We start from the raw sequence: 25637 nt of genomic DNA on the forward strand, positions 1-25637 counted from the left end.
ATCAGGTACTTAGAGGGAACACCTGAATCACAGGACCCTGGAGAGGGTATGATGAACTAACCTTAATCTTTTCCTGTTTATCTCTCCAATCCCCCTTCTGTCTATCTCTTTTATGTTACTGATCTTTTTCTTCCTTCTTTTCTTTGGGGTTGGCCTGTACCTCCCAGTACCAGCATGCAGTTAATATCACAATGAACTATTGACCAGAGAGACCTACAAGGTTTCCTGAAACAAGACAGATTTCTGTCAAGAGTACTTGATGACCCACCAAAGGTTAATGGTAAGACCCTATTGCCAAGGACACCATATGCTGTTGGTAAGGAACACTGAGTGACCTGAGTAGAATCTGGAAGAGAGTCAGTCCTCAGGATGTTAGCTTGGCTAGTGGCAGAAGGTGTTACATGAGCGACTGGGGGAAAATGACAAACATCTGTCCAAGCAACTCATGGTCTGCTACTCAGAAGCAAACAACCTGATGTGATGCTCACACAAGTGCAATAGTGGCACACAGCCATGATGGGTAAACAATTGCTCTTGATTTGCTAATGGATCTGCTCAGTGGAATGGAACCCATAGCTGGAACTGGGAAACAACTCAGAACCATATCCAAAAAATGAGCCCACTCTCCAATATCAAGCTCACACCAATAGTGGGCTATAAGAGGGCCTACACCTATTAAATTCTTTCTAAAATAATAATGGTTATCCCATTTATCTGGTGCTGATTTAACTCTTTTTTTGGAGAATTTGTTTCTCTTTCCCAGATGAATGTAGAACCAGAGGAGAGAATCAGCCCATTTCACCTTACCAGGGCCCCAGATGAAACCATAGAGGAATTGGAGAAATGAGAAAGATTACTGCTTTCATGGTGGACCTGTTACCAGCATAAGAGTGAAGGAGAGAAACACAGAGAACACTCGACTCCTACCAAACCATATATCCAGAGACACAGAGGCTCCCAAGACCTCATCACTGAAGTAGACCTCAAACAAACCCAACATGGCTCAGCGAAATGCACAGAAGAAAAGGGGGATAGAGTGTTAGAGCCACATGTTGGGACATTATGCACAAAGACATTGCCTCTTTTTCATAACTGGTTGCTACCCTCACAATGTATGACTCACATTCCCCAACTAGGAGGGTCCCTTTGGAGGGGTAGGATAGGGAAGAGGCTAACAGTGGTACCAACATGGCTGTATACATACTGTTTACATAACTAATAAAAAAATTCAAAAAATGGTGTTTACATTTGTGGTGGTTGGAATTAGGTGCCTTGGATAAATTCATGAGTTCTGAATGCTAGATCCCACCTGGTGGCAATTTGGGAACTGGAGGCTTGCTGGAGAAGGTATGTTGTTCAAGATGGGCTTATGGGTAAAATAGCAAGCTTCCCTTGCCAGTGTACATCTCACTATCCTCCTGTTTTTATCCACCTGATGTTTAGTCAGGAGGTCCACCCTCATTTTCCATCATTTTCCTTGGCATCATAGAGCTTCCCCTAAAGTCTGTGAGCCAAAATAAACCCCTTCCTCCAATAAGCTGCATTTGGTCAGGTGCTTTGGGCCAGGAACAAGAAGATAACTACAACAGAAAATAGGTACCAAGAAATAGGGTATATTACTGCTAGAAATATAACTTATGTGGCTTTTGGCATCTGGAACTGATTTGCCAGAGGACTGTGGAAAGATTTGAAATCTTTGCCTAAGAGACACCTTGAAGTACTCTAAACACAGCTTGATAGACCATTCTGGTCAGAGCTGAGAGAACTAAATGCAATAAGCACTGTTCACTGTGTAGGCTTGGCTTATGAGTAAAAGAACTTTGTGTAGACCTGGTCTGAGGCAGATTGTGTGAAAGACCAGCTTTGTTCATCCTGTGTCCTGAGACCTTATGCAAGGTTGCATTACATAGTACTTGACTGGTGTGAACAGATGGGAATGGCACAGAAAGAAATGAAAATTTGGGGCCCAAACTGTGCCTATTCAGCTACAATTGTTTGAGAGATTATGACTATTGTGATTGGGCCAGCTTATGTGCATTGGGACAGCAGGAGGAATGCTAAAATCTTTTGAAAGTAAGAGGCCTAAATGCTGAAGGCATGTCCTGTTCTTCAAATCATCTTTATTCCCCTCTGGTTTGATAAATTAGTGGCCCACCTCGTACTATGAAGTATAACAAATGCAGGAAAGAGAGGATCACTGAAGTCGCAACACAGTTTTGACCTTTAGAAATGGCCATGGGAAATGTGAGGCAGGGTTGTTAGAATACCTGTGTAGAGGCCTAGCAGAGCAATGAGGATGAACCATGGGTTTCAGTGCAGACAAGAAGATGGTTTTTTGGAGATGCCAGGACTATGGAACAGCTGCCACAGAGAACTGCTATCTCAGGATGGAGTTTTCCCTAGGCTGTGAGCAACCCAACTGGAGGGGCCAAGTTGGAACTCCAGAGACTGGTTATAGATGTTAGACTTGGAACTATGAAATCTGATGTTTTTCATGTTTGTTTTAGAGATGTATTAGTCCAATCTTTCCTTGCTATGCCCAATGCCATCCTTTGCAGTGTGAATGTTTACTCTGTGCCACTGATACTTTAGTTTTACAGTGTAACAGTTAGGACACCTTGCACTGTGGGGATGTTTCTCAGTATTAGAATTGAAAAAGAAACTATGGGTATTTTTAAAGTTTGACTGAATGCATTGCATTTTATATTATGGAAGGCTATAAGTTTATGGTAACCAGGGGTGGAATATGGGTGTCTGAATTAGGTGTTCCCCACAAACTCATTTGTTCTAAATGTTAGGTCCCCAGCTGGTGGCAATTTAGAAATTGGAGTCTTGCTGGAGGAGGCATGTTATTGGGGATGAGCTCTTGGGTATTATAGCCAGCTCCCTCTTATCATTGTTTGGCACACTTTCTTGCTACCGTTGCCCACCATATGTTGGCCAGGAGGTGATGTCCAGCCTCTGCTCATGCCATGGTTTCCCTTACCATTGTGGAACTTCCCCTTGAGTCTATGAGCCAAAATAAACAATTCTCCTCCTGTCTGCTGTTTTTGGTCAAGTACTTTGTGCCAGCACTGAGAAAGTAACTACAACAACTTTAAAAAAAAATTGTTTATTCTTATTTATTTGACAGCGACAGAAAGAGAGAGAGAGAGAGGGAGAGAATGGGCACACCAGAGCCTTTGGCCACTGAAAACGGACTCCAGACGCATGTGCCCCCTTGTGCATCTGGCTAATGTGGGTCCTGGGGAATTGAGCCTCGAACCGGGGTCCTTAAGCTTCACAGGCAAGCACTTAAACACTAAGCCATCTCTCCAACCCTACAGTAACTCTGAAGGCGATAAGAGCCCATGGTAAAATTACCCAGACTATGTAGTTACTTGATATTTCTTCTTGACTAAGATTCATCAGCCCAAATCAGCAGAGTCCTACTCCTGCTAGTGCAAAATCAGATCAGTTATGAACCCAAATTCCTGTAGATCAAAGACCACTTCAGCTTCTTGTGACCAAAGAACATTTTGGTTTTCCTTATGATCAGAGTCCACACAGAACTGTGTAATGGATAATGCAGAATAAGGTGGTGTACAAACATCACATCAAAGGGTTATGGAGATTATCAGAAACTGCAGAAAAATACCAGTGCACAGAAAAGGTGAGTTTTTATGGGAAAGTTTTAAACCTTGTAAGGAAAGGATGCTGGAAAGCATTTCTACATTACTCATATGAAAGGCATATTTCACAATACTGTGATGTATTGTGTGTTCATGATGCTAAACCAATTCAGCATAGACAATGTGCTGATCTGAGTCATAGAGGAGGCTAATAGAAGAAATTCGCACAACCAATCTAGCTTAAAAAGCCAAGTAACATAGATATTGGAAGATAAAATGAGTGTTTCTACATATAAATAACACATATTTTAAAGAGTTATAACAAACCTGAGATTTCTCCATTCTTTTTTCTCCTAAAAGAACATAAGCTAAGCTCAGCTTATAACAGCCAATCAATCTTTCATTGACTCAGTTGTCAAACACTAGTTAAGACCAGCTATATGTTAACCACTAACTGACATAAAGAAACAAAGCAATATTAGAAATACAAATATAAAAACAAACTATTATCACAACAGAGTAAGAGAAGTAATTTAGTCCTTCCCTGTAAGAAAGAAATGTATGCACAGTAAGCATATCTGTACTGAAGGCAGCTCCACCCCTACTACAGTGGACCAGAACAGCTTAATTAAAGCCCTCAGTGGTAAGCAGAGACACACACTTGAGGTCAGCCAGGCAGGCAGAGCACAGAGCCAGCACATGTGAGGCAGCCTTGATGATCCCCACTGTGAACAAGCAATAAGGAAGGCTCCAGGATGACCCAAGACTCTGTCAGAGATTCTTCTCTGGCTTCTAGCAGAAATGCTGAAAAAAAGGCATGCACACAGCATGCAGAAATTCTATGGAATTATATTCTAACAATTACTTAATGGTTCAGGTTTACCTAAAGGTCTTACCCACAGAGTCAAATTCTAATTTTAAAGAACCACGATTGGTTGAAAAATGTTAGCTATGAATAGGAATGAGAAATCTTTATTGAAAAACCCATTAGCAGATAGGGATTTTAGCAAGGTATTCCATAATTCCCTAAGTCAACTGGGTGTAACTAGTCTTCATTCTCAGCAAATTAGTCCTGCTCTGGGACTTGAGAAAAGGGTCTAAATTTGACAGTTAGTCATTAAATACTACAGAAAACATAAAAAAACTAAAAGAAATGATGCTCCTCCTTGGGTAACTACAACTTGACTAAGGAAAAAGACAAAAGTGCCATAAAGAAAATCAAATAGAGTTACAGTATTTTATGTATTCAAATTTGGATAGAGTTTATGTGTTACCAAAATCCAAAGAGCACAGAGGCAGTAAGAGTCTACCTCAGCTGGTATGGGTAGATCACACTTGTATGCAGATTAGATCATAAAGCTATAGAAATGCATTAATAAAAGATGCAAAAAATTTAGTTTCATATCACAATTTTATACTGAATTAATTTATGCATACAGTATGGATCCATAAGTCAATGAAATCTAATGGTGAAGATAAAAAAAGTCAATTAAGGACTAGAGCAATGGCTTAGTGGCTGAGGCACATGCTACAAAGCCTGACGACTCAGGTTCAACTCCCCAGAACCCCTGTAAGCCAGATTCATAAGGTGACACATGCATATGAGGTCATGCATGTGCACAAGGTGGGGCACCCATCTGGAATTTGATTGCAGTGGCTAGAAGCTTTGGCAAGCCAATTCTTTCTCCCTCCCCCCGTCTCTCTCTATATATATCATATAAAAATAAATTAATATTTTTATGTTACAATAACAAAATCTTAAGAAAATGTCTTTAAAAGTAGAATAGCTCTAGTACATAATGAAGAAAATTTTCTTTAAAATCTTAACTAATCTTTAAAGTTCAAAATAAATTCCAAATCTAATGGCAGTTTCCCTGTATGTTTCCTATATTTCAGAAGCTGGTGATTAAAACTTCCATGCAAATTATACATCACATATGAAAACTTACATGTATACCTCCTAAAGCACTTTATTTTAGAGACAGTATTATATGAGTAAACAATAAGGAAATACATTTTTTTCCTGTAAAATGACAAAACCTAGATCATTTGGAAAAGGCACAGGACTATTTCTTGTTACTAGGGAAAGGAAGAAAGACACTGTGAAGTCATTGAAGCAGAATGATAAGGAAACCAAAACCAGATCAAAGGGATGAAGAAAAAAGGCTGAAATGTGAAGCTGAAATATTTATTTCCTTCAAAAACATCATCCATGCCTTGTCCCTGGGCAGTTGAATATTTCAAAGTAGCTGGAAAATATTCTCACTTATGTTCATCACTATGCACAAACAGATCAAATTTTAAGCAGTCATATTTTCTCCTTATTTATCAAATACAAATGTAATATTTATCATGTGAGAAAAGTTTCCAGGTTACTATAGATTATTTCTAAGTGGTGTGAAATGAATTTTGAGGTTATAACAGGTATTTTCTAGTATTTTTCATTAATTGCTTTGATACAAATCTTATATGTAATATAATCACAATTTAAAGATTTTTGCTTCTCTCTCTCCCTCTCTGTTTGTCTCAAATAAAAATAAATTTTAAAAAATGGGCTGGGGAGATGGCTTAGCAGTTTAAGTGCTTGCCTGTGAAACCTAAGGACCCTGATTTGATTCTCCAGGTCCCACATAAGCCAGACGCACAAGGTAGCACATGTGTCTGGAGTTTGTTTGCAATGACTAGAGGCCCTGGCACACCCATTGTCTCTTTCTCTATCTCACAAATATTTTTTAAAAGGTTTAAAAAATATTTACAAAGACTAAACATTTATTAATTGTCTACTATGCTCACTAGAGTTTAGGGTAGCTCAGGTATTACTCAATTTAATTTGAATTGCAATAAAATGTGTATATTTCTAACACATGGATAAGTGGAAACTTAGCTGACTTCAAAATACAAGTTCTTCATCATGTTATTTCTTTAAAAACATATGTTTGTATATGTGTTTTTACAAATTTGCTATTTCATGTTAATTAACTGAATTTACAATTGAGACCTTATTATAACTTGTTCTTATGTGTCTTCATATTTAATCATGTTTAGAACATTTGAAATCTTAAATATTCTTCAAGCATTTACATAGCACATGCTAAATGACAAATCTCTGATCTGGGCTAGAAATACAAAAGTATTCAAGACATTTGCTCTGCTTTTTGCAGAAAAGATAGACTCTATACTATTTTTGTTGTGATAAAAGCTCCACAGTGATATGAACCCATTAGGATGAGTAATAGGAACACAGAAATCCATTATACCTATTATATGTGTGCATGGATAACACATTAATTAATTTATCCTTGAAATTAATGAGTACTCATCAAACACCAGGCACATTGCTGGACACCGAGGAAACATCTCTAAGCTTGTCACACCCAATTCCTCTGCTAAGTAAGCTTTCAGCGTCCAACAGGAAAAAAATGCTTTGAGTTAATAACAGAAAGTAAAATATTATAAATTGAAAAAGGAGAAGGTGAGACGTCATGGGTTTGTGTAATAAAGACAAAGCATTACCCGATTATGACACAAGGGAATGATAAGGTGGCACGAGGAGGAAGAGCAGATCAAGCAAACGGGCGTTCTGCCACAGAAGAACAAGAACCATGTGAAGAAAAAAGACAGTTATTTAAGGAGACAGCAGTGGCAGGCGAGGTGAAGTTCAGAGAATAACCATGATATGGAGTATCTGGTTAATTCAAGGAAGAAAACATCTACTAGGCTGGTTGAAGTTCAGAGAACAGAAAGAGAAAGAACTTGGATGAAGCTGAGAACTACCTTGCAATACTGAAATTCTAGAGACACAAACTGAAAACATGAGCTGCAATAAGCAATGAATGGGATTGAAGGCACATTCCACAGTCTATGGACGAGGTCAGTGGACCCAGATATAACAATGGGAACTAAAGTAGGGCACAGGAAGGAAAACCATTGTAAAAAAGAAACAGAGCATCCATGACAACTTTCAGCAACCTAATATATCTATATTTAGAGCCCATGAAAGCAAAAAAAAAAGGGTATAAAAATATTTGAAGTAGGGTCTTACCACTAACCTTTGGTGGGTCATCAAGTACTCTAGCAGAAATCTGTCTGTCTTTTAGGAAACCTTGTAGGTCTCTCTGATCAAAAGCTCATTGTGGATGATGGCCACATGCTGGTACTGGGAGTTACAGGTCAGTGCCCACTAACAGAAGGAGGAAAAAGATAACTAATATACAAGAGTTAGAGAGAAGAGAGAGAGAGAGGGAGAGGGAGGGAGGGAAGATGTAGAAGATTAAGGTTAGTCTTCATCATACCCTCTCTGGTGTCTTCTGGTTCAGGTGTTCCCTGTAAGGGCCTGGTGAAGGTTCAGCCATTTGGTCTGCCTTTTAGGAAGTAGAATTTTATGGTACCATTGCTGTTTGGGTCTAGATTTGTGTTGTCCACCCCTCAATGCCCTCCTCTCCCTCCCCATCCATCCTAGTGTCTAGTCCATGAGATGCTTGTTGGGTATGTACGGTATCTTGGGTAGATTCAGGTTAGACCAGGAATGGCATGGCTGGAAGCCTGAAGAGAGTCAGTCCCCAGACAGTCAGCACATCTAGTGCCAGAAGGTGCTACATGGGCTACTGGAAAATGACCAGTATCTGTCCAAGAAACTCATGGAAACCTACTTAGCAGCAAATAACCTGTTGTGATGCCCACATAAGTGCAATAGTGGCACACAGCCATGGTGGGAAACCAACTGCTCTTGATTTGGCTAACTGATCCCCTCAGTGGTACAGGACCCATAGCTGGAGCTGGGAAACAAGTCAGAACCATATCCAAACCTAAGTCCACTCTCCATTATCAAGCTACCATCAATCATGGGCTACAAGAGGGCCTACACCTATTAAATTCTCTATAAAAAAAAGTAAGGGTTATCTCATTTGTCATGGTGCTAACTTACTCTCCATTGGAGAATCTGTTTCTCTTTTTCAGATAGATATAGATCCTAAGGAGAGAGTCACCCCATCATGCCTCAAAAGGGCCCTGGCTGAAACTAAGAAAAATTGGAGAAACAAGAAAGGGTGCTGTTTTCCTGATGAACCAGATACCAGCACAAGGGGGAAGGAGATCAACACAGAGAAAAATCAACTCCTATCAAATCAGAGAACCAGAGCCCCAGAGGCCCCCAACACCTCATCACTGAAGCAGACCAAAAATGAACCCAACATGGCTCAGGGAAATTTTGCGGAAGAGGGGGTGGGAAGAATGTCAGAGCCACATGTTGGGTCATGATATGCAGAGACACTTATCCTACCCATACCTGTGGGCTAACTCCACAAAGCATGACCCATATACCTCAACAAAGAGGGGTCATGGGGAGGGGGTAGGTCATGGATGAGCCTAATAATGGTACCAAACTGACTGTATTTGCTGAATACAAAACTAATTAATAAAAAAAATTGAAGAAACATGGGGCTGGGGAGATAGTTCAGAAGTTAAACCTGCTTGCTTGGAACCCTTCCAACCCCAGTCTGATCTTCCTCTGTGCCAACGTGAGAAGCTGGGTGCAAAGCAGTGGCACAGGTATCTGTAATCCCAATGCACTTCCAACAGCAGCAAGTGAGGCAAGAAGAATCTGAAGCTCACAGACAGCAGAAGAACAAGTAAGAGAGGAAGGACACCCCGATGGCCTCTTCCAAACCCCATGTGTGTACATATATACATACACACACAAATAAGTACATGCATTATATATGCATATATTCACACAAATAATAAAAAGCAGGTAAAAAAAATAGCAAGACATTTTTGAATTTAGTGTAATTTATGAACCTAGACATCCAAAAACTGAAAGAAGTCCAAATACTGGTGGCATGCAAAAAAAATACAGTAAGTTACATGTTAATAAAATTTCCCAAAACCAGGGCTGGAAAGATGGCTTAGCAGTTAAGGTGCTTGCCTGAGAAGCCTAAGCCCTAGGTTCAGTCCCCCAGTACCCACATAAGCCAGATGCACAAGGTGATGCATGCATCTACAGTTGTTTACAGTGCCTAGAGGCCCTGGCACGCCTATTCATTATCTCTCTCCCCCTCCCTCTTTCTCTCTCACATAAATAAATGAAATATTTTTTGAAAAATTCCACAAACCAGTAACCAAGAAGAAATAATGCTAAAGAGAGCTGAGGAGATGGATCAGTAGGCCAGAGCAGCTGTCATGCAAGCACGAGAGTCTGGGAGGGCCTTATTCAACCTGTGTGCCACCTCCAGCGCCCATCTAAACAGTTGGCTGTGACTGCACACCCCAATGTGTGGGAAGCAGAAACCAGAGTCACTGGAGCCAGTCAGGCAGCCAGTCTGGCCAAAAATGGCAGCTCTAGATTCAGTACGAGACCCTGTTTCAAGGAAACGCTGTGAATCAGTGAAAGAGAAAAGTAAACATTTTCTTTTGGCCTTGCCTCTGTACACACATACATGAAGTGAGTGCATTTGCACACAGCACATACTACAAACATACAACCATGCTAGTATGATATTGAAGATATATAGAACAATAAAACTCCTCATATAAGAACAAAGAAAATGACAGCAGGCTTTTCAAAGCAAACAATGAAAGTAAAAAGACACATAGGCAACTTTAAAGTTCAATAAGAAAACAAAGCCAAGGCTGGAGAGATGGCTCAGTGGTTAAGGCACTTCCCGGCAAAGCTTAATGACCCAGGTTCAATTTCCCAGTACCCATGTAAAACCAGATGCACAAAGTGGCACAAGCACCTGAGGTTTCATTTTCAGTGCCTAGAGGCCCTAGTGTACCCTTTTACTCTCCTTGCAAATTAATTTTGTTTTAAAGTATGTCAACTCACAATTCTCTAACTAGGAAAAATATCTTTCAGACACACAGGCAGAGTAAAGACTTTTGAGACATTCAAGTGATTAAGGAGTCATTAGGAAGTCAATACTACAGAAAACATAAAAGAAAGTCCTACATGAAGGATAATCATAGAGGAAGAAAGAAGAAAATATACACAAGAATGGAGATAATTAATAATGGCAATTACATGTAAAAGTCCTCCGTATAAATATATTTAAAGGCAATTCAAGGAATATACAGAAGCCATAGGTATAAATCAAACCACATAGTGTCCAGGATGAGATCCCTCCCTGTGAGCTGCCAGAGAGGCTACAGAAGCCCCTACAACAATATGAACTATTTTCCGTGCTCCAGAATGCCCACTAAAACTAAATGGTAAGTCCATATTGCTGAAGACAATACACACTTTGGTTGGAGGACGTAATGAAAGCAAGCTGGAACTGAGCTGGAAACTTCCTTCCTCTAGCTAGCTTTTATAGTGCTAAAAGGTACATGCAAATTTCTGGGGTGAAAAGTTCTCAACAGTACCACCCAGCTGTGAACTCTGTATATACCCCGATGAAACTATCAGGCAAAATATGCCCACTGGTCCAATGGTGACATGATGTTTGTGGGAATAACCAACAACTTTCTGACTGGATTTGAGGTCTGTTCCACAGAATAGAATTCATACCTGGTACTGTTAGCCTAATCATTCGGGAGGACCCGGCCACGGTGGGGTGAGGGGACTGCTGCTAGTGCTAGGCTAAACGGACAGCTCGCCACAGTGCTTTCTGAATACTTACGCTTGCACCCCTAGATTAGTGTTGCTCTGTGCTTCAGAAGTGTCTTTCTGCAATGGCAGAGGTTAATGAAGAGATAAATATTTTTCAAAATGGCTGAGATTAAGTGATAACTGTATGTTTGGCCCTAAACAGGACATCCAGGCCACCTGTTCCAAGGCTCAGGAAGACTGACAGAAGGCAGAGTATAAAAATGTAAGAGCTAGGAAAAGGGAAGAACTGCTATGAAATGCTGAATTTTGCATACGGTGTGGCCATTGCCCTCATGAATTCACAGTACCTGTGGTTTACCGGACAAGACTGAGTCTCAACATTACACTATGAATGAGGGAGGACACATAGACCCTATACCTCCCAGAGTACCTACTGGTTGTTAGTAGTTGCAAGGGGACAGAAAGTTATGTGCTTCAGTGGAGTAGCCACTGAGAGGCCCACACTGAGTAAACAACCTCTCAGTCATTGCTAGACAAGCAGCCTTAATTAATTTAGTTGGTCACAGACACACACACAAAAGCAAAGCAAGAACATGGGAAGGGGACTTGTTACAAAGAAGAACCACTAGTATGGTAAGAGGTAGGAGGGAATAAACGAGGGTCACAAGGACGCCTAAGATCAAAATGCATGGCATTCATGTGTGAAATTATCAGAGTGTCTACGCTACAGTTTAAATGAAAATAAGGTTAAGCAGACATGATTTCCAAAGTGTGAAAACAAAACTCATGACAAGAAGAATGCAAAGAGAAGACAGAGAGCAAGGACAGGAAGCAACTGCATGATTTCTACACACATGACAGTCTGATACCACTTGAGGGTAGATTGTGACAACTTTAAGATATGCAACCCAAACCTTAGACAATACATTAAAATAACAAAGCAACTAACAGGAAATAAATATTCAATCAATCAAAAGGAAGGCAGAAAAAATGAAAAACAAGCATGTATAATAAATATTAACAACCTGATCATTTAATATTTTTATTTATTACTTATTTGCTAGCAAGAGAGAGAAAGAAAGAGAGGCTGGGCACACCAGAGCCACCTGCTGCACACCAGCCAGGGCCCAGGTGAAACCACAGTGGAACTGGTGAGATGGGCAAGAGTGCTGCTTCCACAGGGAGCCTGACACCTGTACAGGGTGATGGTGATAGACACTGAGGATGCTCAAAACGTACCAAAGCAGAAATCCAGAAGTAACTGAGAGCTCAACAATACAGCAGAGATATAAAAACACCCACCAAGGCTCAGGAAATTCTACTGAAGAGGAAGCAGAAGGATAATAAGAGCCACATGGTGGGAGGGAATGTGGAGAGGTACTGCACCCCCCCCATGACTGCTGCCCTCACAACTCACAACCCTCAACTCATGGAAAATACCACGAATCCCTCGGAAGAAGGCCTTCAGTGAAATGGGGGCAGAAAGGAAGGAAGTGGTACCAACATATGAAGTGTCCATACAAAGTTTCTACTTAATAACAAAGAAAAAAAGATGGCAATGGGATCAAATGAAAGCATTAAAAGAAATACATACAACATATCAACACTGAGAAAACAGAGTGGCTATACTGACATCATACAAAGTAGATTTCAGAGTTAAGAATATTGCCAACAACAAAGTTATTTCATAATAATTAAGAAGTTGTGTTTACCAATGACACAAAAGCTCAAAATGTAAGAAACAAAACTCACAGACTATAAGGCAATTAAACATATGCATACTTACAAATTTCAACATCCTCTCTATAAATAATTGATAAAACAAAAATTAGCACAGAAACAGAGTTTGATAAACTACGACTGACACTTGTAAAACAAAGCCACAACAAAACAGAATGCACGTTCAAGGGAAGGGGAAAGGACACAGGTGACATAAATAGAAGGGGAAGGGACACTTGTAGGAGGGGGAACTGGCCTAAAAAATGGAGAACCAACTAAGACAAACTGTATGAAAAGCCAGAATGAATGATACCAAAATCTCTGTATGCTAACTAAAAGAATCAAACTTAATTTTAAAAAAAGAGTCCATAGAATATTCACTAAGAAAGAGATTATATTCTGGAAAATAAAGCAAGCCTCAATAAATTTAAGTTTTCAAGACCTCCAAGGTATATTCTCTACTTACAGTGAAATAAAATTAAAAATTAGTAAAAGAAAAGTCTCTGAAACATTCCTAAACATGTAGAAACTAACACTTTCTTACCTCACTCATGTGAAAGAAAAATACAAGGAGAAATTTTAAGTCTTTTGAACTAAAAGTGAAAGCAAAAGACAAAATTAGAGAGCTGTTCTTAAAGCTGCATGGAGGAATTTTGACTGATTTAAATACTGCACTAAAATATGTTTGAAGGGCTAGAGAGATTGCTCAATGGTTAAGGCACTTGCCTCCGAAACCTAAGGACTTGAGTTTGACTCCCTAGTACCCACATAAAGCCAGATGTACAAAGTGGAGCATGCATCCAGAGTTGGTTGGTGGTGGCTGGAGACTGTGGCCCATTCTCTCTCTGTCTGTCTCTCTCTGCTTGAAAAAGAAAAAAAAAAGTAAATTTTTAAAAAGTTTGCTGTGCTCGCTTCGGCAGCACATATACTAAACTTGGAACAATACAGAGAAGATTAGCATGGCCCCTGCACAAGGATGACATGGCAATTCATGAAGCGTTCCATATTTTTTTAAAAACATATATGCTTGAAATCAATAGCATCAGCTTTTACCTTAACAAGCTATAAAAATGAACAAATTAAACAAAATGAGTAGGAGGAAACAAATAATAAAAGTCAGAAAAGAAATTAACAAAAGAATAGGAAAATAAATCAATAAAATTACAAAAAAATCTGGTCTTTTGAAGAGATCAATAAAATTGAAAACCTCTAGCCAGAATGATTAGGAATCAAGACAATAACAAGAAACAATATGACAAATGAGACCAGCTAAGTCTACAGATCCTACAGTCTTTAAGGGATATGAAGTCAATATTATGAAAGAAAGGAAAAGTTAATTTTAATAATGCTTCTTAGCTTATAAAAAGTAAACTAAAAACCATACTCATAAATTTAAAACTTAAGGCAATAACACTTCTAGAAAAAAATGGGATAAAACCCTTGTGGAGTGGGGGTTAAGGAAATGTGTAAGTTACAATAGGAAAAAAATTGAAAAAAATGGAATATGCCATTTTACTGAAAAGTACATACAGTACTCATTTGGGACCAATCTAAACAGTATTGAAAGACAGGGTAGATTCCTAAAATGTGGAGAAGGATGATGTGTTTATCTCTGGGAAAAGAGACCTATGATGCTTTTTATAAAACACCATCATTAGTCATTAGTTAAATGTGAACATGTGTTCTTTGTTTATAATTCTTCCACCTTCCCCAACTTGCTCATAAAATAAGCACTGCAACTCTTTGAACAAGAAAAGACCTCTGTTCTTCTTTTCACAACAGCCCACAAGCATGGCCTCCAGGAGCAGCAAGTGGGACAAGGTGTTCAGCTCCTTTCCCCTCTCGGACAGCAGCCTGCCATCACAACATCCCCTTTCCACTCTGCATGGCCCCTGCTGAAAACCTCTGCATATGTCATCATAACGTCCCCTTTCCACTCTGCATGGCCCCTGCTGGAAACCTCTGCATAGGAACTTGAATTTCACCCAGAGCCAGGAGGACTCCCACCCCTCAACAACCAGGCCACACACATCAACCGTTATTCAACCTATGGGATACTTCTATTTTCTTTTCCAAAATTGGTTCGATATTGAGGAGGAAAAGAGGGTGTATCTATAATCTCTCAAAAATCATTAGTGTTATGAAATTATAAGGCTTAATACAAGTTTACACTGAGTTTATTACTAAAAAAGTCAAAACAAAATGTCAACATTTCCTAATAAATTATCCATGTAATTCATTTTGTTTTTATAACCAATCTTCCATAAATCCCTCCTATGAGTATGGAACTGTGCCAATCCCATACTAACTCAGACTTTGTTAGTAAAAAGTTGTGATAATATTGACAGGGAGGAATATAAAAGTTTTTTTTATTTGTCCTAAGAAAAATATCTTTTAAAAATTCATGTGGTGAGCCAGGCGTGGTGGTGCACACCTTTAATCCCAACACTCGGGATGCAGAGGTAGGTGGATCGCTGTGAGTTCAAGGCCACGCTGAGACTGCATAGTGAGATCCAGGTCAGCCTGGACTAGAGTGAGACCCTACCTCAACAAACAAACAAACAAAAAAAAAAATTCATGTGGTAGTAATGGCAGATAAGCCATAGTTAATCTATTTTTTAATTTAAAATTTAACTTAATAAATCCTCAAAATCTCTCACTCACTGTCACTGTATATTATGAAATGCAAGGGCTCAGTAAAGGACTTCTGAAGACATGTCACAAAGATGTGGGCTCCTCTACTGTGGCTGCATTTCTGAGTGCATCTCTCCCTCCTTCACTGTATCAGTTCCATTCTTCTCATCATCAGTGTAACTACTAAAAACATTAGTTTGCATATAGCCCATGTGGTGGTTTGAATGTGAATGTCCCCCATAGCCTCATGTGCTTGTGATTCAGTCTTATACTGGATTCCTAGCTGACGGCACCTTTGGGAGGTGCTGTCTTGCTGGAGCAGATATGTCACTGGGACCTTGAGAGTCATTTAACTGGTCCCATTGGGTATTCAGAGATAGCTCATTCTTACTTATTCCCCCAAGCTGATATGACAAGATATGATGCCCTGATGTCTGTTCTTGCCATGTCTTTTCCACCATGATGAAACTTCCCCTCGTGTCTATAAGCTGAAATAAACCCTTTGCTTACATAAACTGCTTCTGGCCAGGTGCTTTGTCCCTGCAATAAGAAGTTAATTGTTACAGTCCACAATGACTATGATTTATCCAGCCTTTGTCATAGTAACTGTAATAGTTAACCTTTGATATAAACTTAGCTAAGTGTAGAATCTCCTAGGAGACACACCTATCAGTGTGTCTGTGAGAGGCATCACAGAGAGGTTCAACTGAGGAGAGAAGACCCACACTAGACATGGGTGGCTCCCATGAACTGGCATCTCAGCATGAATTAAGAAAAGGGAAGGAGGTCTGGAGAGATGGCTTAGTGTTTAAGGCACTTGCCTGCAAAGCCAAAGGACCCAGGTTCAATTCCCCAAGACCCATGTAAGCAAGATGTACAAGGTGGCACATGCATCTGGAGTTTGTTTGCAGTGGCTGGAGGCCCTGGAATGTGCTCACTCTCTTTCTGTATTTCTCTTAAATAAACAAATAAAATATTTTTTAAAGGGGGACGGAAGAGAAAGTCATTAGGGCCATGGAAGTCCCCCTGTTTTGCTACTTGTTCTACCCAGATTTAAGCAAGTAGCCTCATGCTCCTGCCAACATGCCTTCCTCCATGACAGACAATGCTCCAAAGAATGTGTCCAAATGAAATTGTCCTCCATTGTCATTTCTTCATAGGTATTTGGATACAAGAACAAGCAAAATAACTAATACAGTAATTTTGAGGTCTTCAGCATTTCCATTTGATTGGTTTAGTCTACCAAGCTTTGGTTCCAAATCCCCAAGATCAGAGGAGGGGAAATGTATAACATAGTAGTTAACAATAGGACTTCTAAGTCAAACACATACAGGATTTTAAACCTAGCACATCAACCAGTTGTATCACCTAATTTCTTTGTATGGAGTAAAATGCACTGGCTTCCTTTGGGTGTGGAATCCATTATAGATTTGAGATGCAGGGCAAAGAAAGGGAGGTGTCTGATAGGAAAGAACATGGTGGTCACCTGTCAGGACTATGGGCAGGACAGACTTGCAATCTAGGGCTAACAAAAATGAAAAGTAGTGGCATATCTATAAATGATGTGGATCAAGCAATTTAAAAGCACATAAGGAAAACTATGTTGTTAAGGCAAGTGCAGTGGCTTATGCTTATAATCCCAGACCGTAAGAGTTGAAAAAAAGGAATTATGGAAGAATTGAAACCAATGTGGGCTACACAATCAGTTCAAGTATCACCAGGGCTATATAGTGAGATCCCATCTCAAATACAAAACTACTGTGGTGTTACTAACACAACTGATAATAACCAGTATTCTTTTCATAGAGAACTGAGTTTAGACTTGGCAGTGCCAGATGTAAAGCCCAGCTCACTCACAAATTGGCTTTGCAATGCTGGACAAATTGCTTAATTTCTTTTGAACCTCAGTTCAATTTTTGCTATTAAAAACCAGATAATAACAAACAACAAGAAGTCTTTTGAGGACAAGAGAATGTATAGTAGAAAACTATTTTTTAACTATCAAACACTAAATAAAGTATTATTATATATTATTATCTAATTAGTTTATTCTCAAGGATTACATTTATGTCAAAGCATTTCATTGCTAAACTGTGATTGTAATAAAAGTCAAGAAGCTAAATACATAAACTGCTTTAAAATGAATTTTGCAAATTCAATTCTAAAGACATCATCAAATAAACCTAAAAAGTTTCATGTTACAAATTAAACTTGTTATATGAAATAGTGTCATAAATGTCTCTGTCAATAAGAAGATTCTTGACCATTATACTGCATGACAGGCAAAGCAACAAGTACCCATGAGAAGAAATGCAGAGCTCTATGAAAACATCTCTACAAAGAAACAATAAAACAGAAATGTCTTTTGCAACTTGAAACAAGGTCACCACATATTGCTCTTCTTTTCAAGCTTCCATTGAGCTTCTCAGAGGGAGAGTTCAGACAGCACGCTCACTTGGGCTGAGGAATGTTTACAATAAACTGGAAACTCTGACTGCTCTGGATCTAAAATGGTTTCAGATGCTCAAATGGAGTGGAGTAAAGGGAACAGCTGGGTCCCTCCCCCACCATCACATAGATAGTGAAGAAGGCTATCTGTGAAAAGAAATTATATTGAAATTTTCAGGGCACTTTCTAAAGTATTTTATTTTTATTTATTTATTTGACAGAGAAAGAAAGAAAAAGGGAGGGAGGGAGAGAGGGAGAGAAAAAGAATGGGTGTGCCAGGGCCTCCAGCCACTGCAAACAAACACCAGACATGTGTGCCCCCTTGTACATCTAGCTAATGTGCGTCTTGGGGAATGGAACCTGGGTCCTTTAGCTTTGCAGACAAATACCTTAACCACTAAACCATCCCTCCAGCCCTCAGGGCACTTTCTAAATTTCATGGGCAACTTTTTTTCAAGATAACATGAATATTTTTATCAATACAAAGCTGAATAGTTTTTGTATGTCACCTACAAAAATAATGTAAATTCATATTATGCCATCTATTAACTGACACATAACTTCCAACTTAGAATATAGTTGTCCTAGTTTGAAGAAAAGCAAATGATAATATTCTCAATAAATTGCTTAAAATTATTCAAATGAAACATTAATATACAATAAATATATACTCATACCAGAGCCATGACATACAAAATGCATGAGTACACAGTACAGATATGATAAAACTTTCATGATGAACTGCAACATTTTTGACTAAACACGGTGAATCTCTTTACTGATAATTTCAAACACTGCCACCATCCAAAGCTACATGATTAGTCATCATAGAATGAGCTAAGGAAAAATTAGCTTTCCAAGTCAAGAAATTGCAATGTTTCTAATTATAATCACATAGCACCCCTTTAAAAAGAAAAGGCAAAATCAAAGCATCAGACATCAAAAGGCCATTAGGTCTCTCAATATAGACCATTTCCAGACCAAGTTTACTCCACATAAAACCTACTTTGGGGTGTTTTCATTTTTCACTAAGAACAGAGATATATGGTTCAAATTACCGAAAGTTTCTTCAAAGTCCTTGACATTTGTGTATTCCACAATTAACATGAATAAATTTTATATCAAGTAATAAAAAACAAATGATTAAAATTTTAACAACCACCAATTTTAAGAGACTTTCATTAAATTTCATGACACCAAAGTTAAGGGAATATGATTTAGGGAAAAATAAAGCAAATTCAATGAGAAAATAAAAGCATGTTTTTCACAATGGAAGTGTTTAACATGTTTTATCTACTGTTTACAACAATCTGAAATGTCTCTTTGCTAAGTCTCCTTCTTAGACATGAACATGTCATCAGATTTGGGACCTCGAAACGTTTTATTCCTTCTGGTCAGAAAATTCTCTTTTCTCCACAAGCTAATTGTTTGCTCTCCCTTCAAAACTTAGCTTCTTGCCAATATTACTCAGGAAAGTCAGCCTCTCTCTAATGTTGCTTTGATCATCTCCACTTCTACCAATTCTTCAGTCGTTCGCCTTTTGGGATGTGTGGTGTTGCCCTCTGTTGGGACCTCCAGTGCCAAGTGCTTTGACCCTAGCTGGGCTCACCATCAGGTTTCTGCACACATAGCCTATACTCTTTCCCTATGCACTACCCGTTCATGCTCTTCCAACTTGCTCAGTGAACTCTCTTTACATAAACTTCATTATAATTAGGGTGTGGCTCAGCGGTAAAGTGCTTGCCTATCACACGAGGCTCCAAGTTCAATCCCCAGAACTGCAAAAAAAATTCATTTTAATTAAAAAATCTATTCACCAGTTAAGCTATTGCATTCAGAATGTAACGTATGAACACTATCAGAAAAAGATCTACTAGAATTAATACCACATTAACAGACCATGCATGTTTGGTCGTGACTTTTTTTCCTGAGTTTCTATAAAGAAACAAGAGTATCTGATAGAGTATCTTGCAGAATGTGCATAGCACAAACTCCTGGGTTCAATCCTAAACATTACAAAAAATTCGGCAATGTGATGCCTATAATACCAGCTCTTGGGAGATATCAGAAGGAGTGTCAGAAGTTCAAGGACGTCTTAGCTATATAGCAAGCCTGAGGCCATCTTGGTTTACATGAGAGCCTGTCTCAATAAATCAATAAATAAATAGATAAATGGATGTGTTTATAAAGATGAATATCTGATAGCTAATATCCAACATATTTTCAATATGTCACCATTATTGTAGATGTGTTTATAGTATTTCAGACATGTTATTTAATTTTGCCCCTTTCCTTTATTGTGATGGATAATTTCTCTCTTATCTCAATTGTACTTTGTGAGACATGCATTCTTATCACTATCATTAGTACTTTTTCTCATTTTCAGAAACATTATTAAAGAAAACATTATTTAAACAACTACCTAAATGGGCTGCTAGAAGAAAATAAACCAACACTGACAGGTTTCAGGAAGAGCTGGCAAGTATAACACAGGAGAGGACTGCTGATTGCTCACTATTCTTATTATGATGGCTATGTACAGATGGGTAGAGAAATAAACATTTATCAGCGTACATCTACCACTGGTGAGCTGTGAAGAGTTGTGTGCATTAAGCATGCCATGAGACATAAAGGGGACATATCTCCAAAACAGGGAAGGGCAACAGACACAACTTAACTGCTTACTTCAATTTGATAGAAAAGCCACTTAGAACAAAGTACCTTCTCAACCATAATTCTATGGGATTAAGACAGCACTTAGGTCTATGGCTTTAACTTCTTAGTAGGACAGCACAGTGGGAAAAAAATGTTTTTATCAGATGCCTGGAAATTCTATACATAATTCTCAAAGAGCACCTTTCTGCTTTGAGTTACAGAAGTAGCTTCAAGTTGGGTAAAAACATATGTTTGCACTGCCAAAGTATTGTCTGGAACACCAGTAGGAGAGATTAGGTCCAAGAACAGTTAGCTACCCCAGTGATGCCATGGCTGCAAATCTACTCAGATTGAAGACAAGTCGCAGCAGTGCCTAGCCATGAACACTTATAGTAGTACCATTCACAACAGCCACAGCCACGGAGCGATCCAAATCCCCACCAAGGTTGAAAGGAAAAACAGATTATGATATCTACACATACAAGAGTACTACTCACCCATACTATAAATGATGTAGTGACACATGTGCCAAAGAAATGTACCTTGAAATGTTATGGAAAGTGAAAGAAGTCTGAAAGGTCACATGCCATATAACTTCCTATATGAATCCAAGAAATAGCAACCCAGAGAGAGAGAGACATCAGACAAGTGGGCAGAAGAAGGCTGGAAGGGTGGGCAATACAGACTAAATGCATAATGGGCACAAGGTTCTTTGGTGGTGTTGAAAATTATTTGGAACTAATCCAGAGATAGTATTATACAGCCTGTGAATGTACTAAAAGCCACTAAATTGTTCAATTTAAAGTAATTTATATTACATGCATTTTATCTCAACTTGAAGAAAACACTATAGATGAGAAAGCACAGCAAGTCCCCAAGTTCAAATACCTACCTGGGCAAAGGACAGAAAAGGAGACCCAACCAAAAACCATGTGCTTGCATCTAATGCCCATTCCTCACAGGTTGTTTAGGGTTTTGCCTTTTGGTCTCTTCTTGACTGCTCTAGTGGAGCCATATCTCATTTACTCATTTCTTTTCCAAATTGGTTTTGATAATTCTTTGTTTTTCCATGCATGTAGCATGTGTGGTGTCTTGTGTGTATGTGTTGAGGGAGTATATGGTATATGTATGTGTGTATGTGCTAATGTGGCATTGTATTGGGGTATATGGTATATGCAAGTGTGTATGTGCTGATGTGTTGTGTATGGGGGTGTATGGTATATGCCTGTGTGTAGTGTGTGTGGTGTGGTATGTGCAGGGGTATAAGGTATGTATGCATGAGCTGATACAGTGTTGTGTGTAAGGTATGTCAGGGTACATGCATGTTTGTATATGCTTGTGTGGCATGTGGGGGGTGTGGTATATGCATGTGTGTGTTAGTGTTGTATGTGGTGGGTGTAAGGCATATGCATGTGTGTATGTGCTGGTGTGGTATGTGTGGGTGTATGGTACATGCACATGTGTATGTGATGGTGTACCCCATTCTCTTGTCTTCAGCTCCTTATGGGCTTGCCTGTGGCAGACAGGGCAGATTGTCAGGTGTTCCCTCCCTTCATCACTTACTCTCCTACCTGTATTTTCCTTGCTACAAGTCTCTCACTGACTCCAGAGCTGCTGTTTGTAAGCCCCCATCACTCTCTGGTCTCCCCTTCCCACAGGACCAGCATTCCAGGCATGCATGAGTGGACTCTGAAGATTCAAGCTCTGGTGGTCCTGGGCTCTCTTGGGCCCTCATGCTTGTATAGGAAGTGCACTTAACCACCAAGCCACCTCTCCACCCCAATTTTGGTAGTTCTTTAGTGTTTCCAACATCATTGATTTCTGCTCTTAGAATTATTTTTCTCATATTTACTTTTCCTAGCTAGGATTTAGAGACAAGTTTAGCTACTATCTTTCCAAATATGAACTTAAAGATTTTCTGCCACATTTGGTGAGTAAACATCTCATTGATTGTTAGTTTTAAAACTTTGATAATATTATTCTTCTTTCTGAACCCAACTTGGTTAAAAATTTTAAGTCTTTAAACAGGAGGATTTAAAATGCTGTTTATTATTTATTTCTATTAAATTTCTTACTGAACACCAATACAGTATCTATGATAGTGACTATGTGAAAGCAACCAAGCTTTGTTTATGATCTAGTGCAAGTACTACATAGTCAGCTATGACAGGGACTCTCTCAAAGTGACTGTACCTTCTTTAGGACTTGGCACAAACACTGCATAGTCAGCTATGACAGGGACTCTCTCGAAGTGACTATACCTTCTTTAGGACTTGGCACAAGCACTGCATAGTCAGCTATGTCAGGGACTCTCTTGAAGTGACTGTACCTTCTTTAGGACTTGGCACAAGCACTGCATAGTCAGCTATGACAGGGACTCTCTCAAAGTGACTGTACCTTCTTTAGGACTTGGTATAAGCACTACCCAATGAGCTATGACAATGACTCATCAAAGTAGTTGTGCCTACTTTATGACCTAGTGTAAGCACTACATAGTCAGCTATGTCAAGGACTCCTCAAAGACACTGTGGCTTGATTTACGACCCATCTGAGGAATAGACAATACCTATGACAGTGACTCCTCAAAGTGATTGTGGCTTCTTTATGACCCATCTGAACATAACATAGTCAGCTGTGGCTACTTGTAGCCCTAAGAGAGCATGGCTATTTCCAGGACTTGTTTTTTAAAAAAACAAACTTAGAAACATGAAATATGTTGACATCTCCTGATTAAAGATATATGTATATGTGTATGTATGTATGTATGTATGTATGTATATATATATATTTGAGAGAGAGAGAGGAAAAAAAGAGGCAGATAGACAGAGAGAATGAATGTGCCAGTATCTCTTGTCACTGCAAATGAACTCCAAACACATGTACCTCCTTGTCCCTCTGGCTTATGTGGGTCCTAGAGAACTGAACCAGGGTCCTTAGGCTTCACAGACAAACACATTTACCACTAAGCCATTTCCCCAGCCCTCTCCTGATTTTTTTTTTTTTTTTTTTTTTTTTTTTTTTTTTTTTTTTTTTTTTTAGTGTTAAACACATTAGATTTTCGAAAACATTGTGCAGGACAAACTAAATATATGTGCACAATGACTCAATATCAAGTGCAGGCATGTGTAATATCTCCTGGAAAGCTTGACCCAGACCAAGAAACTATTAAAATGGACAAGAAAAAAAAAAGCATAGAAGATAAGACCAGTACACTGGTGAAATACCAAAGAAAATGCATGGCCTATAGAACACAAGCTTGGAATTCTGCAAAAAGCAACTTTCAAAATGGACTTGTAAACGTAGAAAGCATAACTAAGAGCTATTTTATAATGTTATAATAATAACTGACATACAAAACTAAGCAAATATCCCAAGGCGAACACTGATACTTGAGAACTTCTGCTATCAGATGGTATAGAAACACTTCTTAGACCTATGGTTTTCTACTGGTGTCACAGGAAAAGAATCCATAGATATGAGAGCGGGATGACATGCAGATCATATGGAGCAAGAAGAAGAAAATCACGACAGTGGTTTAAACCACAAAACCAAAAAGGAAACGGTCATAAGGTAAGGAGACTCAAATATCCACATTGGAAAGCTCCTAAAAACCATGGAGAAGAAGTTTCGGTGATGTGAGGAAAGAGGCTAGACTAGCTTGAGCTGAGGAGTGGAATATAAGGAGGCAGATATAATGAGTAAACTTACTCTTTAAAGAAACTTGATTGTCATAGGACCAAGGATGACAGAAGCAGAGTAAGGCTGATAAAAATATTTTTAAGCTAGATATTTATTCACATAAGTCTTAAGAAAATGAATTTGTTTGAAAGATACCAACGAGGTCTTGAATTATACTTCAAAATAGAGAAAATGTAACAAGTGTAACAGAAGGCAAAAAACTGGTAGAAAGATGGGCACACAAAATATATAAATTAAGAAAATATAGAAGGTAAGGATTTAAGAGAAGAACTTTAGTGAAATCAGAAATGGTACTTTCACCTGGATCCACAAGAGCAGAACAGAACCCACTTTATATGTAATTAGTGATAGAGGGCTAAAGATGAGGAGGACCAGCTACTGATCTCAAAGTGACGACAAAGGCTTCACCACTCACTCAATGAGCACATAGTGTCAAGGATAATTTTTTTAAAGGGATACAAGCTCAGAAGGAGTTGTCTGTAGTGTAACATATTAATAAAGCATATATTCAATGGTGTGAAAAATCAAAGAACATTCATGGCAACAGAGAATATGAGATTTTCCTGGAGTCAAAGAAAAAGCCATTTGGGAGCTCATGAGTCAGCCTTTGATTCCCTTATTAATTTTTCAGCAAGCTAACTGAGTGGTTCTGCTCAGGAGGTCATGCAACTCCTCACACTCCAGTCTGTCCTCTGGAAAGAAGCAGAAGACCACAAAGCCAGCTGAGATCAAAGGTTTCTTTATTTCAAAGTCATGCAAAGGTCAGCGTGGATCTAGATTTTAGTGCCACAAATGAATCTATACTTGAATCTATAGCAAATCACAATAATTGATTCCAAAAGTGATGATGCTGACTTAACATGAATTCTAACTAAGCAATTATAAAGGGGATGGAAGTACACATATCACATTTCAAACACAATTATATCCAAAACCCTGAGAAAGATAACTTCAAGCCTGCATATTAAAAAAACAACATCTGGCTAGTATCTCTCAAATAATATCCCCCAAGTACTCACTAAAATACCTACAAGGAGAAAGAAAAGAAAAAGCAATCCTAATAACAGTAAGAACTGAGATAAGCAGACAAGTGAATGAAAGAAGCCCCAATGAAGAGATCTCTAGTAAATACAAAGCGAATGGAAACAGGTTGATAAAAACTATTTTCTGTACTTTGGACAAGAAAGCAAATGTAAATACATTTCAGGAAGTAGAATCTGAGATAGGAAGACACCTTGGACTGCCCACCATCAAATATTCTGTATTCAAAAATATCAAAACCTGTGGTATCTGGGATTCTTCCATGATGTTGTATTTTTCTAACA

The 25637-nt window shown here is 38.8% G+C and overlaps 1 protein-coding gene and 1 non-coding gene across 9 annotated transcripts in view; one reads left to right on the top strand and one right to left on the bottom strand.

The window, feature by feature from the left end:
* Cep112 (centrosomal protein 112) overlaps positions 1 to 25637 on the bottom strand; it is a 471814-nt gene that overhangs the window by 288934 nt on the left and 157243 nt on the right. The gene's annotated exons all lie outside the window — the stretch shown is intronic.
* LOC123463698 lies at positions 13781 to 13887 on the top strand. Its single transcript, XR_006639088.1, has one exon. It is a non-coding gene; the product is annotated as a U6 spliceosomal RNA (small nuclear RNA).

The sequence above is a fragment of the Jaculus jaculus genome, chromosome 9 (genome assembly GCF_020740685.1).
Source record: "Jaculus jaculus isolate mJacJac1 chromosome 9, mJacJac1.mat.Y.cur, whole genome shotgun sequence".
In the NCBI taxonomy this organism is placed as follows: domain Eukaryota; kingdom Metazoa; phylum Chordata; class Mammalia; order Rodentia; family Dipodidae; genus Jaculus; species Jaculus jaculus.